This window comes from Cryptomeria japonica, chromosome 4, assembly GCF_030272615.1.
Source record: "Cryptomeria japonica chromosome 4, Sugi_1.0, whole genome shotgun sequence".
Classification (NCBI taxonomy): domain Eukaryota; kingdom Viridiplantae; phylum Streptophyta; class Pinopsida; order Cupressales; family Cupressaceae; genus Cryptomeria; species Cryptomeria japonica.
Genome location: NC_081408.1, coordinates 388,811,917 through 388,824,215, shown reverse-complemented (window position 1 = coordinate 388,824,215; position 12,299 = coordinate 388,811,917).

The window sequence follows — 12,299 nt, the reverse complement described above, 5'->3', positions numbered from 1 at the left end:
AAAATCCTTCTAGTTGCTTGAGAAGGACAAGTTCGGATACTTGGAAGAGATACTAAGTTTGCCATGGGGAGATTTCCATGGGGACTGATGCTTGGCTGCCCTGAGAAGTGAGTGTCATGGAGGGGAGCCCGTGGGGTCAAGCATCTATGTATTCTCCTTGAATCCCATAACAAGTCTACCTCTCAAGTACCTAATGTCCTTGCCTACCATAAGAAATGTGTGAATGAGCTTGATTGTCTTGAGTCTAAGTTAAAATATCTTGTCTTCTCTGCTTGTCAAAAGTTTAGTGGTGTCTCATTTCAACAACAAGGCAAATTGATTCAAAACAAGGTTAAACACAAGAGTATTTCATTCAACAAAGTTCAAAACACCTTCAAACATGGTTGTCAAACATTTTTTAAAATCTTGTCTCAACATTCATGTCACTTAGATTTAGGTTCATCCTAGGTTTGCATTTTGCAAATTCATTGTCAATTACCAAGGTTAAGTTTCACCTAGGTCATACTCCTTCGCATATCAATAAGGGTCATCCATTTTGCATGTGTCCTCTTGCATTAGAGTAATACCATTTCATAATTCAAACTTAGGTTGACATTGTCATACATTTGCATTTCAATACCCTAGGTTTCTTCATTAAGCTTAGGTCATTATCATATCATATTAGGGTCACTTGCATAGTAATTGTCCCTTAGCATATAGTGTCAAAACTAGGTTTTGTCATACTTGAGTAATCCAAATCTTTGATAAACCCTAAGTCATTGTTAGGAAATCTAGACCTTATCAAACCTTTTCTATTTTTGTCATTATTGTCATTTGGTCAAACCTAGCTTAGTATCCAAGCATATAGGGGAGACATTGTCATTTTGTCCTTTTGTCACTTGGTCTTTTTGTCCTTTGAGGTCTAGATATCATTTCAATTTCCTAAGGGTCTCATTTTTAGATTTGCATTCATAAGTTTGTCAAAATATTGAAAAAAAGAACAAAAATAATAGGTTGCACTCTTTCCATAGATTGCATTTTCATCTATTTAGTTTGCATTTAGTTGCATATCATACATTATCCTTGAAAAATTCCAAAAATATTGCATTTACATAGTGACATGTCTATTGAAACAAGGTTCCAAGCACCAATGATGCAACAGAGTTTGACATATCAACCGACAATGCAATCACAATTATATCCAACCCAACAACAAGGCAATATCGATCAAACTTTTTATGATGAAACAAGTCTCCAAATACAAAAACTAGAGGAGAAGCTAGCTCAAGAAAATGAGATTTTGGAACAAAGAGTGAAAAACATTGAGAAGAATAGATCACAAATGTCCAAAATGTTTCGAAAATTTCCAGGTCGAAATCCAAAGATTGAGCCAATTGATGTAAGATCTCTTCTTGAACGATCAGACATACCAGCTCTCCTCTCCCAAATAGAGATGATGAAACAATTTCAAGAAAAGAGACAACATCAATTTCAAGATTATGTGCCTCCACAACAAGAACAAGGTGTTTACTATCAATCACATTTTCAACCAATACAACCAATGGTTCAACCAACGGTCCAACATATACAACCAATACAACCAATGGTCCAATTTCAACAATATGTCCAACCAACAATGCAATGTCAACAAATAGTCCAACCAATGGTGGAATATCAACAAGTTCAAGTTCAATCAACATATCAATGTCAACAACCACAATCACAAATTCAAAAACAAAGGTTGCAGCACACACCAAGCCAAGTTTCAAACATGTTGGAACAATTGAACCAAGTCCAATAGCAAAACATGACATCAGACCATAACCAACTCCTTGCCAAACAAGTTCAAATTCCAGATACAACTATGTCAAAACCTTGAAAGAAAGGTGGCTTTATTGCAATGATCTTAAGGAAATTACCAAGTGAGTTTATTGAGGAAGATCAAGATAATACACTTCTGTCTAGCAATGTCTCATCCCCCCACAAGCAAATTGACTCTCCAATGGCATCTATCCCTACACCTCTAGAAGTTTCACAAGAACCTTCCATATTGTCCTCATCAAACAATACACCCAAGGATGCAATTACCCAAGGGCTATCCATAACTGATAGCCAAGCTAATCCAATTCATGATGCACATCCTTGTCATGTTTCAGAAATACAAGACCCAATGCCACCATGCACTTTATTGCCATTACCTGTTTTAGAGGACCCCATTCGAAGTCCTTCTTCCTCATGTTCAAGCAATGATTCCTTGCCAGAATCCATCACAAATGTTCAAAGTGCATTTCCTTCATGCCAAACCATTGATTCCTTGTCAGAATCCTCCATGCATATCCAAAGTCCAACCTCATGTCAAGAGGATAATTTAGAGCATGAAGAAACGTGTCTTAAAACAAATCAAGATCAAGATCCCGAAACCTTATCGTCCCATCCAATTGTTGACCAGGACCCCATGTTCCTAGACACCAATGACGATTCCCCTATTCTTGTCCATCCTATCCAAAGTCCTATTGACACTCCATTCCCCGAGCAAGATCAAGATATCCCAGTCCATCAAATCCCAAACGATCCCCTTCCATTTCATGAAAAAAATGTCCTTTCAAATCCCATTGGCATTCCACTTCCTAAGAAAGATCAAGATGTCCCTTCCTAAGAAAGATCAAGATCAAATTATTCCTTTAAATCCTCCACAAGATCCTTTTGTTCCTCCATCTCCTTGTCTTAACGCTCCATATACACTCCAAGATCGCATTTCTTTTGATGATCCCATTATTTTTCCCATTCCATCTCTTGAAGAGCCTATCATTGAACCATAGACTCTTTTTTGTTTTAATCATGAACTATAGACTCTTTTGGGTGCATTCAATAAGTGCATCGGGATGATGCACAAATTAAGGGGGGGAGGATGTCACAACCCTCCTTTATCACTTTTGGATTTAAATTACAATTTTATTTTATCTTTGGATAAGCTATTTAAATGATTGAATAAATGTTATAAAAAGAATGAAAAATAACACACACACACACACATGGAAAATATACATATTTTTATTTATTTAGTTTCCACATCAAATTATGGCACATGTTGTAGGAAGAATAAGAAGCTTCTAGAGGATTCTCCACCATCTTGCATGTAACTCCTCCACTAAGCCTAATCAATTTGCATGAAGTCCAAAATTGGGAAAGAATCTCTTTTATAATTAAATTTTCTAGATAGTGGAATGGAGGGAATTTTCTTATAAATTATATGCAAGTTTCAAAGAAGGGAGTTGATTATGTTTTGAAGGAAATTTCCCAAGTTTTAGAAGTAGATCTTTTTGGTAGTCTCATTTTCATTGCAGGAATTTTAAGTTGTTGTTTGGAGGATTGCTCTCAAAGTTGCAAGGAAGGATCATAAGGGTAGCTAGTGGATTCAACATCAAGCTCAATAAACCAGGTTCTCTCCTTGTTGTTTATCTTTACATTTACTTATGAGGAATTCGTAATATTAGAAATGGTTATAGATCTTCCTTTATATAAAGAAATTCTTTTATTAGATTTTAAATTTTTTTTCTTTTGAGATAAACAATATTGATAATGCTTTCATATAGTGCATGCAAAGGATAATTATTTATTTATTTTATTTTCCTTAAGAAGATATGCACATGATCTTGTTTTTTTTTTTTTTTGTTTTAGATTTTTTAGCAAAAAGAAAATCATATTCTTTCATTTGTGTGATTTGAATATTTTTCAATCAGCTGGTTCTTCGAATAAAAATCTAAATCTCATCCTTTAATCCCTCTGAGATTATTAAACAATTCTTTCCTGTGATTATTAGTTAAACAAATCTCTTTGTGAATAATAATTAGAATAAGATCTCTGTGAAATGAGTTGAACAAAATCTCTGTGAAATGAGTTGAATGAAATCTATGTGTTGAATAAAATCTCTGTGAAATGAGTTGAATAAAAATCTCTCTGTGAATATTAGTTGAACCTCTGTGATTATCAGTTGAATAAAATCCTCCTGTGAATACTGGAAACGAGTCCTGGAAATAAACGATTTCCCTATGAAATCTGGAAATAAACTCCCTCCCTGTGAATGCTAGAATAAACTCTCTCTCTCTCTCTCTGTCTCTCTCTATAAATGTTAACCTCCTGTTTACTGTGAAAATCAATTTAAAACAATTAGTTGTTCATCTATTTTATCCATGCTCTTACTTCCTAAATAAATTCTCTTTTTTATATATATAATTGAGTAAGGGAATATGAAACCATATATATATATAAAAAGTTTATTGCAAATGTTAATATATATTAATGTCACTTTATAATTATATTAAACTGCATCGAAATGTTAAATATATTAATTGTGGTGCGGTCTTCGAAAAGTTTACGAAGGCATGACGGCGTGCAAGGGCGGCGGATATTGTAACTGCCGGGGGTAGCGGTACCCCCCACTACCCTGCGGCCACTGTCAGTGATCCGCAGGGGAGTGGAGGGGACCACGTTGTCCCCTCAACCTTGCGGGCCTGCACATGCAGGACCACAGGGGGTGATGAGACCCGTGGTCCCCACTCCCCCGATTTGCTAAATAAAACAATACAATGAAATTTGCTTAACTCATTTTTTTTTTGTAGATAGTTTTTTTAATATACATATATATATATATATAATTTTTTTTATTGCTTAAATTTTAATTTTTAATAATTGTAATTTAGGAAATATTAAATTCCTTCCTTAGTATAAATTTATAAGTTGTTGAATTTAACTTAGAAAGGTTTATAAATACTAGGGATTATTGTGTAGTGAATTCATGATTAAGTATCCTTGATAAATTTTATATCCGCAAATTATATTGGATTAAATTCTTTTAATTAGAGTCATTCATTCCATGTAAGATCCATTGGGCGCTTAGTTGGCCTTTAGCATTTAATTCACATTAACATGATTTGGAACAAGTGCCTAAATTAATCACTATTTTTGGATTGCTTAATCATGCACGCAAGTTACACTATTCTTATATCATGCAAATTACTTATAGATTAACTACATTTATTTGATGTTATCATCTCCATGCAAGTACACATGCAATTATTAATATGCAAGTTATATTTCAAGTTATGGTTTTATTCCATGCAATTCATCAAGTAGTTATTTCAATCAATTAAAATTATGCACGTTCAATTAGTAATTATTTTCAAGCATGATGTTTTCATAGCTCCTTAGTTAGAAAACTTAATAAAGGAAGATGGAAACCTAAACCTATTAGCGTTTGGTATATACGGTGCCTCTGGGTCACGCTTATGGGTAATGCCGTCATGTTGAACTACTGCACTTAATGCCTAATAAAGCTACATCAACGACATTTGTGGCATCGTCCCTATAAATCGTCAGGGAGTAATAAGGGACACTTGGAAGTTAAAATCCAAGGGGCGGGTAATTCTCCTTGGATCAATAATCTAATAAGATAATTTTTAAATGATTTCACATCCATTGAGATAAACCATAGTAACCACCCCTATTAGGGTTGGTTGAATGAAATGCTTTTTATGAAATTGATTTATCTTGAAGAAATATTGGTGATTGACAATTTGGTCAAGGGTGATGCTCATGATAAGAATTAGGATCTAGTTGTTTTAGGCCACAAGCAATAGGCCATCTTGAGCCTTTGCTTAAGTGCTACCATCATGGGTAGCAACCGCAGAGAAATTGTCTAGGACATTGACCCTAGAACCCACTAATCAGTTTACATCAAACCATAGAATAGAAAATAGAACTACATACTTTATGCCTTGATCCTGTACCGAAGCGGGTATGTAGGCAGTCTTGGGACGGAGTTGTCCCTCATACTCAGGTGTTCGTGGGTGGGGTCTAGGCTTGGTAAAAAAAGGTTGAGTAAGAATCCTATTTTGAAAGATAAGATAATTAATTTGGAAAAAGTAATTCAATGCATACTCGGAAGGAATCCCGTATGGATTCACTTGACTTCCTGAGGCTTTAAGCCAAATTTCAAGGCAGAATTCAAGCTTGTATTATGTTATTAATTACTCGTAAGGATGTCAACCTCAATGCACTTCTGTTAGAAGAGTGTAGTACTTAGTGAGTGGCTTAGGACCTGAATGGTCTCGATGAGTCTAATTCTCTGGCTAGAGCACCTCCTATCCCGATTGGATAGATGCCTACCCCGCATGGGTAGATGCCTATCCCGATTTGGATAGATGCCTACCCCTTATGGGTAGATGCCTATCCTGTATTGGATAGATAAAATCTTATGTCCCGTATGGACAAGTGCCTAACGCATATGGTTAGATGCTCATCTCGGATAGATGAATGCCTAATCCGAATGGATGGATGCCCAAAGTATGCGATTGAATCAAACACAAATGATTAAATTTAACAAAAAAAAAAGAATGGTCAAATTTATTTGGGATAAATATGGTGGGTTATTATAGGAATCCACACTACCGAGAGAGGAGAATCATCAAAACAAGATGGAAACAAGAAGAACATCAAAGGAAATAAGCCTATTTGCAACTACTGTGGAAAACAAGGACATACTGCCAACATGTGCCAAATCAGAAAAGGTAAGCAACCGAATGTCACTAGGTCTAATGGTTATTGCTACAATTGCAATAAATATGGTCACACATCTAACCAATGTAGGACAAAGTCTACTAGTAATTATCAGAAGGAAAAATTCAAAGGGTTTTGTAAAAACTGTAATAGATATGGACACAGTACCGAGAAGTGTTGGTTTAAGCAGAAGAACTATATGTGGTCTGCACACCGAGCAAATACTAGAGGCTACCGAACTCACACTGATCTTAACTAACAGTATACTGCAGTACCATGGGATTATAATTCAAGGATATGGTGTAAATGTTGTGGAAGATATGGACATATAAGTGCCAACTGCTTTATAAGGTTTGGAGTGAACAACCAAAGATCATGGAGAAATCCTGGTATGGCATGTTTTCATTGTCACAAGGTTGGACACTTTGCTAGAGATTGCAAAGATCAACCTATAGGAGATATTGATGAAATAAAAAGCAAATTCCAGATGATTTGGAAAAAGAAGGAAATTGTGTCAAATGAAGAAAGCACCTTACCTACTGAGTTAGTTGCATCTATTCCAAATTAATTGATAAAGGTAGGAAGGGATTGCATTCTCTCAAGGGTAAATCTTAAACAGTTCCTATTTTATCATGTACTTAATTCAAAATCTGCATAGCTAAGATGCATTAGCAAGTTTGAAATTTTACCAAGTCTTTTGGAGCACTAGTCAAGTCGGTAAACGTAGGAAGTCTGGCTACTCGATAAAAGAAAAAAAAAGTAAATCGGTTTAGTGGAGCCGAGTGCATTTAATGTTTTCTGACCTAACTGCATGGAGCCTTGTAAGGTAAAATGTGTACTTAAAGCTTTTGCGTGGTCATTTTACACTGACCAAGTTTTCAGAAAGCAGAGTGAAGCGATTCAAAGGCTATCAAATCTCTTCTGAAGCGAAATTCAAGGTATTTATATCAATCACAATGCATTGTCAAGCAAGTTAATCGATCATATCAGTTGTGAATATCTGTTTTATATTTACTAAGTGGAAAGTGTCTGCTGGTTAAAAGTTTTCAAACCCTAAGGCTCTTTTGTTAGTGATTATCCAAATTTTGAAATGGTGCCTAAGATTCAGAAACTTGTTGTTGTTGAGAACATTGAGAAGCCCTCACTGAAATACTCACTACCTCCCAAAGTAGCATCTGAACCGGATGATAAAACTGCATTTTCACTCATTCTGGATAGGGTTTTATTAGTTGAGGATGTCAGATTCTTCACTAAGTGTCGTGTTGAGGAACTAGGTCACGCAGAGATCAAGGACACATATGATGAATTGTGTACCGATGGAAAACTAGATAGCAAGTTTGAACATATTAAAATCAAGGGATTGACCGAAGCCCTAACCTACCCGCGAGTCTTCAAACCCCAATGGGTTAAATTTGTTTTGAGAAGAGTTCATGATGACTTTATGTGGTTAGAGGAGCAACCATTCAAGATCACCAAGGAAATCATCCACTTGATCACCGGTTACCCTATTTTTGACCATGCCCGAGCTTAGAAAATGATTTCACAGAAGGAATTGATCACTTTAACCAGAGTTGAATCTAATTGCAGAGGTCTGAAATTGAACAATGTCACAGATGCAAAGTTGAAGTTTGCAATTAGAGTCATAGGTTATTGTTTCTTTCAATCGACAAGGGAAAATAGTTCACCCTATGCTGCTGTTAACATAGCCTATAAAATTATGAAGAAAGGTATGAAGATTGATCTATGCGAAGTGTTGTTGAAAAATCTGTTTGAAAATCTCAACACCATAAGGAAACCGAAGAAGAACAACTTGGCAAACACACTGAAGTTTGGATCACTTTTGGTATGCATGTTTTTCTATTTTGAGAAATTCTTTCCATCAGTTGGTAATGTAGTTTGGGAGCTACATCGACCAATCACCCATCAAATCAATGACTTCATCAAACAGCTAGGTGATAACTTCAATGAGATTATGGATGATTATTTTAGCAAGTTTCAGGAAAAGATGCATAACAGGTACATGATACCACCCCAGTTAGTGGAAAAATATAAGGACAATATATGTTTTGAAGTGGATACCGACTACTGCTATGTCAATGCGGTAGAACCGAGAACTCAATCTTTGCCACCTATGGGTTATGAGATTGATTTTGACATTACACAACATCAGATAGATGCTTTTCTTGCACTGCCAAGGCATGCTACCGAGATCAGATACGGTACATATGAAGAAGTTAAAGAAAAAGTCAAAATGAGAATTGCAGTACCAAAGGCTACTAGGAAAGCAACAAAAATGATTAAAGCATTAATGGAGAAATTTGGAGAAGATTCTTCCTCCACTCCTGTCAAGAGCATTCAAGTCATCACCGAGGAGGAATCTGAAGCCCAAGAAGTAGCTATTACATTGAGCACCGAGTTGCCAAAAGGCAAAATTTTGAAAAGGAAGAAATAAGATACATCACAGGTATCACCGACTCCTCCAGTGAAGTGCCCCAATACTAGATCATCTGCAGTGTCACCAAGCAAGAAACAGAAAAATATTGCAGTTCCAAAGGTAACAAAAACTTATAAGAAGTCTACTTGGAGACTTATTTTGAATAAAGAGTCAAGTGACACCGAATCTGAAGACAAAAATAAATTTCAGATTGTCAAAAGCAAAAAGGAAGATGTACATAGTGTTGATAAATTTTGTGCCAATTTGAAACAATATGGTGGATTTGGAGCATTTAGGTATGTCAAATATGACTCTCGGACAGAAGAAGAAAAGAGGCAAATAGAAGAGTTAGTTGTATGCACACTTCTTAAATTCTGATTGGTCCCATTGGAAGTAACTAATTCTATTCCAAAATCATTGTACTTACGCATTGATAACTGGTGGAAATATGCTATGGACTCGGAAAAGAAGATGAGAGAAAGAAGTCTGGTACATCCCTTTCCAGACATGTCGGTAGATGAGATAAGTGAACATCTGAAAAACTACCACACAAACTTCCTGGCCAAGCAAAGAGCCTTGAAATTGATGAATGGCCTTTATCTTGAAGTAGAGAAAGAGACAAAAGAAAAATGGCTAGAAATTTTTCGAATCAAGAGTGTTGATGAGCAAGGTGAAGTTGAAATAGTGGATATCACTGAGCAAGATCCCGCTAAAACTATATAACCTGATGAGGATGTCATGGATATCGAGGAACATGAACAAGATATGATAGAAGGGAATGCTTATGCAAAACTGGTATCAAGTGAGTTAGTTTTGGAACAAGTCTAGTCCTATCCTCTGGTAAGTCAACATGTTTCAACCGAGACACCTTAGGATAGTGAACAAGGAAAAGAGGGTCATCAGTCTACAAAAGGAGAAGCTACTTCTCAGGACACCGGGGAACAGACTTCTCAAGCCCCTTCAAGTACTAACAATGTTACAACTGAGACCCCGAGAAAGGATTCACCGAAGGCTACATCTAAGGCTTAAGAAATTGACAAAAATGTTGCCTCTACCGAGCAACCTACCGAGGGTGCACAAGCCTCCTAAGCCATTGTATTATTTCAACTGGTGAAAGCCTCCTCCTCTAAAGAAAAGAAAATTAAAAAGCATAGTTTCAAGTTAGATTTGTCAAAACCAATTGTGTTGCCAAATGTAGACATATCCAAATTAAAAGGGCAAGCACTTATTGAATTCGGTGAACTATGCAAAGCCAAAGCTGAACAAGAAAAATAAATGGCTATTCAAAAGAAAAACAAACTACTTCAGAAGGTCAAAGCACTCTTAACAAAAATGCTACCTGAAGCTACAGTGACAAAAGATGCAGCCATCCATATTCAACTGGATGAACTCCTCACTAAAATAGAAGCATATGGAGTAGACGCATTTGAATACCTGAGAAAATTGAAGGACAAAGAGCTCACTGAAAAAATGATTGAAGAGGTACAGAAAGCCATTGCTATTGGTAAAGTAAAACTTGTCAAATTTATTGTTGAGTTGTCCCCTCAACTCAAGCACATTCTTTATCTATTTCAAAAACTCTGTACATTTTCTTTATTCATTAAAGATATCAAGTTTAAAACATATGTGATTGAGAAAGAGATCACTGATCTCTCCAATAAATTGACCATTGAGCCAAATTCTATCCAAAATTTCTATACCAAGTTACAAATGCTCATGGCTCAACAATTGGAACTTAGGAATGAAGAGCACAAAATAAGGATGGACATTATGACTCTTCAAACCTTATTCATTCCACACTTGTCCTTCGTCCAAGAACAGATCAACAAGGCTACCTCCTTATCCACTCAGCTAGAGGGAAGCACTTTAGATGGTCTGATTTCACTATTAGCTGATGTTACAACTCACAATTCACTCATGGATAGTGTCAAGGATGCACTCTCTATCGCTCTCACCGATGCAAGAACAAAGTGTAAATCCATTTTTGACCAGTTGCCTCCACCGAATGGTAACTAGTTTTGATGTTTGTCAAAAAGGGGGAGTATAGTGTATACAAGAGGAGTATATCGAGCAGATCAACATATTCAAGTATACAGATAATTTTGACAGGGGGAGCAGTGATCACTGAGCAGTAAATACAAAATTTTGATCACAATGCATGCATAATCAGAGTTATGTACAATATATTGATAAGGGGAGTATATCTGAGTATACTATTTTATTGACAATTGTATATACTGTCAGTATAGTCAAATTTTGTATGTATATAGATTTTTTTTTGAGTTATGACTTTGAAAGAAGTTTTGTCAAACATTTCAAAACTAATATCAAAAGGGGAGATTGTTACTATTTACTAAGTTGTCTTTATTTTTATGTCCAAAGTCATTCTATATACCCTAGTCGGTTATTTCTACCGAAATATTAAGTCGGTAAGCACAGAGCAGTTGGTTATAGAAGAAATGAGTCACAAAGTTTAGTATACACCGAGCTATCTACCGAGTAATGTTCTATGACTACCGAGCAACAAAGATGGTATACCAAGTTCATACACACCGAGTAAAACGTGTTACAAAGATCGAGGAACAAGAAATCGTTAACACATCGAAAAAAACACCTTAAGATTTTGTATGATTTTGAGGACATTTGTCCAATGAAATAATTTTGTATGGTTATTCATTTAATGAATCATGTTTTTAAGATCGAAGCATGAACAAGATCAATGTTACAAGAGATCTATTTATACAACATGAATTGAGGATCAAATATATGTGTGAAGCAAGACATAGGTGAAAAGAAAAATCATGGGAAAGCATTGAGTGTTATGACTATTATGATTGACAGAGATACACAGAGGTCATCGAGAAGGATTTAAGAGAATAGTCAAGGAACAGAGTAAACAGAAAGTTTTACCGAGTAAATTTATGGGTTACCGAGGTATGCTATAACCAAGGTATTTTCATTTTGAGCACATAGAATCTGCTATAACATTTTAGATATGAAGTTGCAAATATTTTTTAAGATTTTGATTGTAATATTTTGAGTTGTAAGAGAAACCTTTAACAGGGTAAAAGACTCTAACAAAGTCTATAAATTGTAAAGCCTTTAAGCAGGTGGAACATTTAGAATAAGTGTTGTAAAATCCTCTAGCAAGGTAGATCTAAAGATCTTGATACTCCTAACAAGGTAAGCTATCAGAAATAGCTAAACATGTAGCTCTAACTGAGCAACCTTTATTATTGTAGTAGTGAAGTTATGGGTGTCATCCCCACTGCATTTTTTCTCTCTAACCAAGAGTTTCTGCGTAACCAAAATATATGTGTTATGGAGTGAA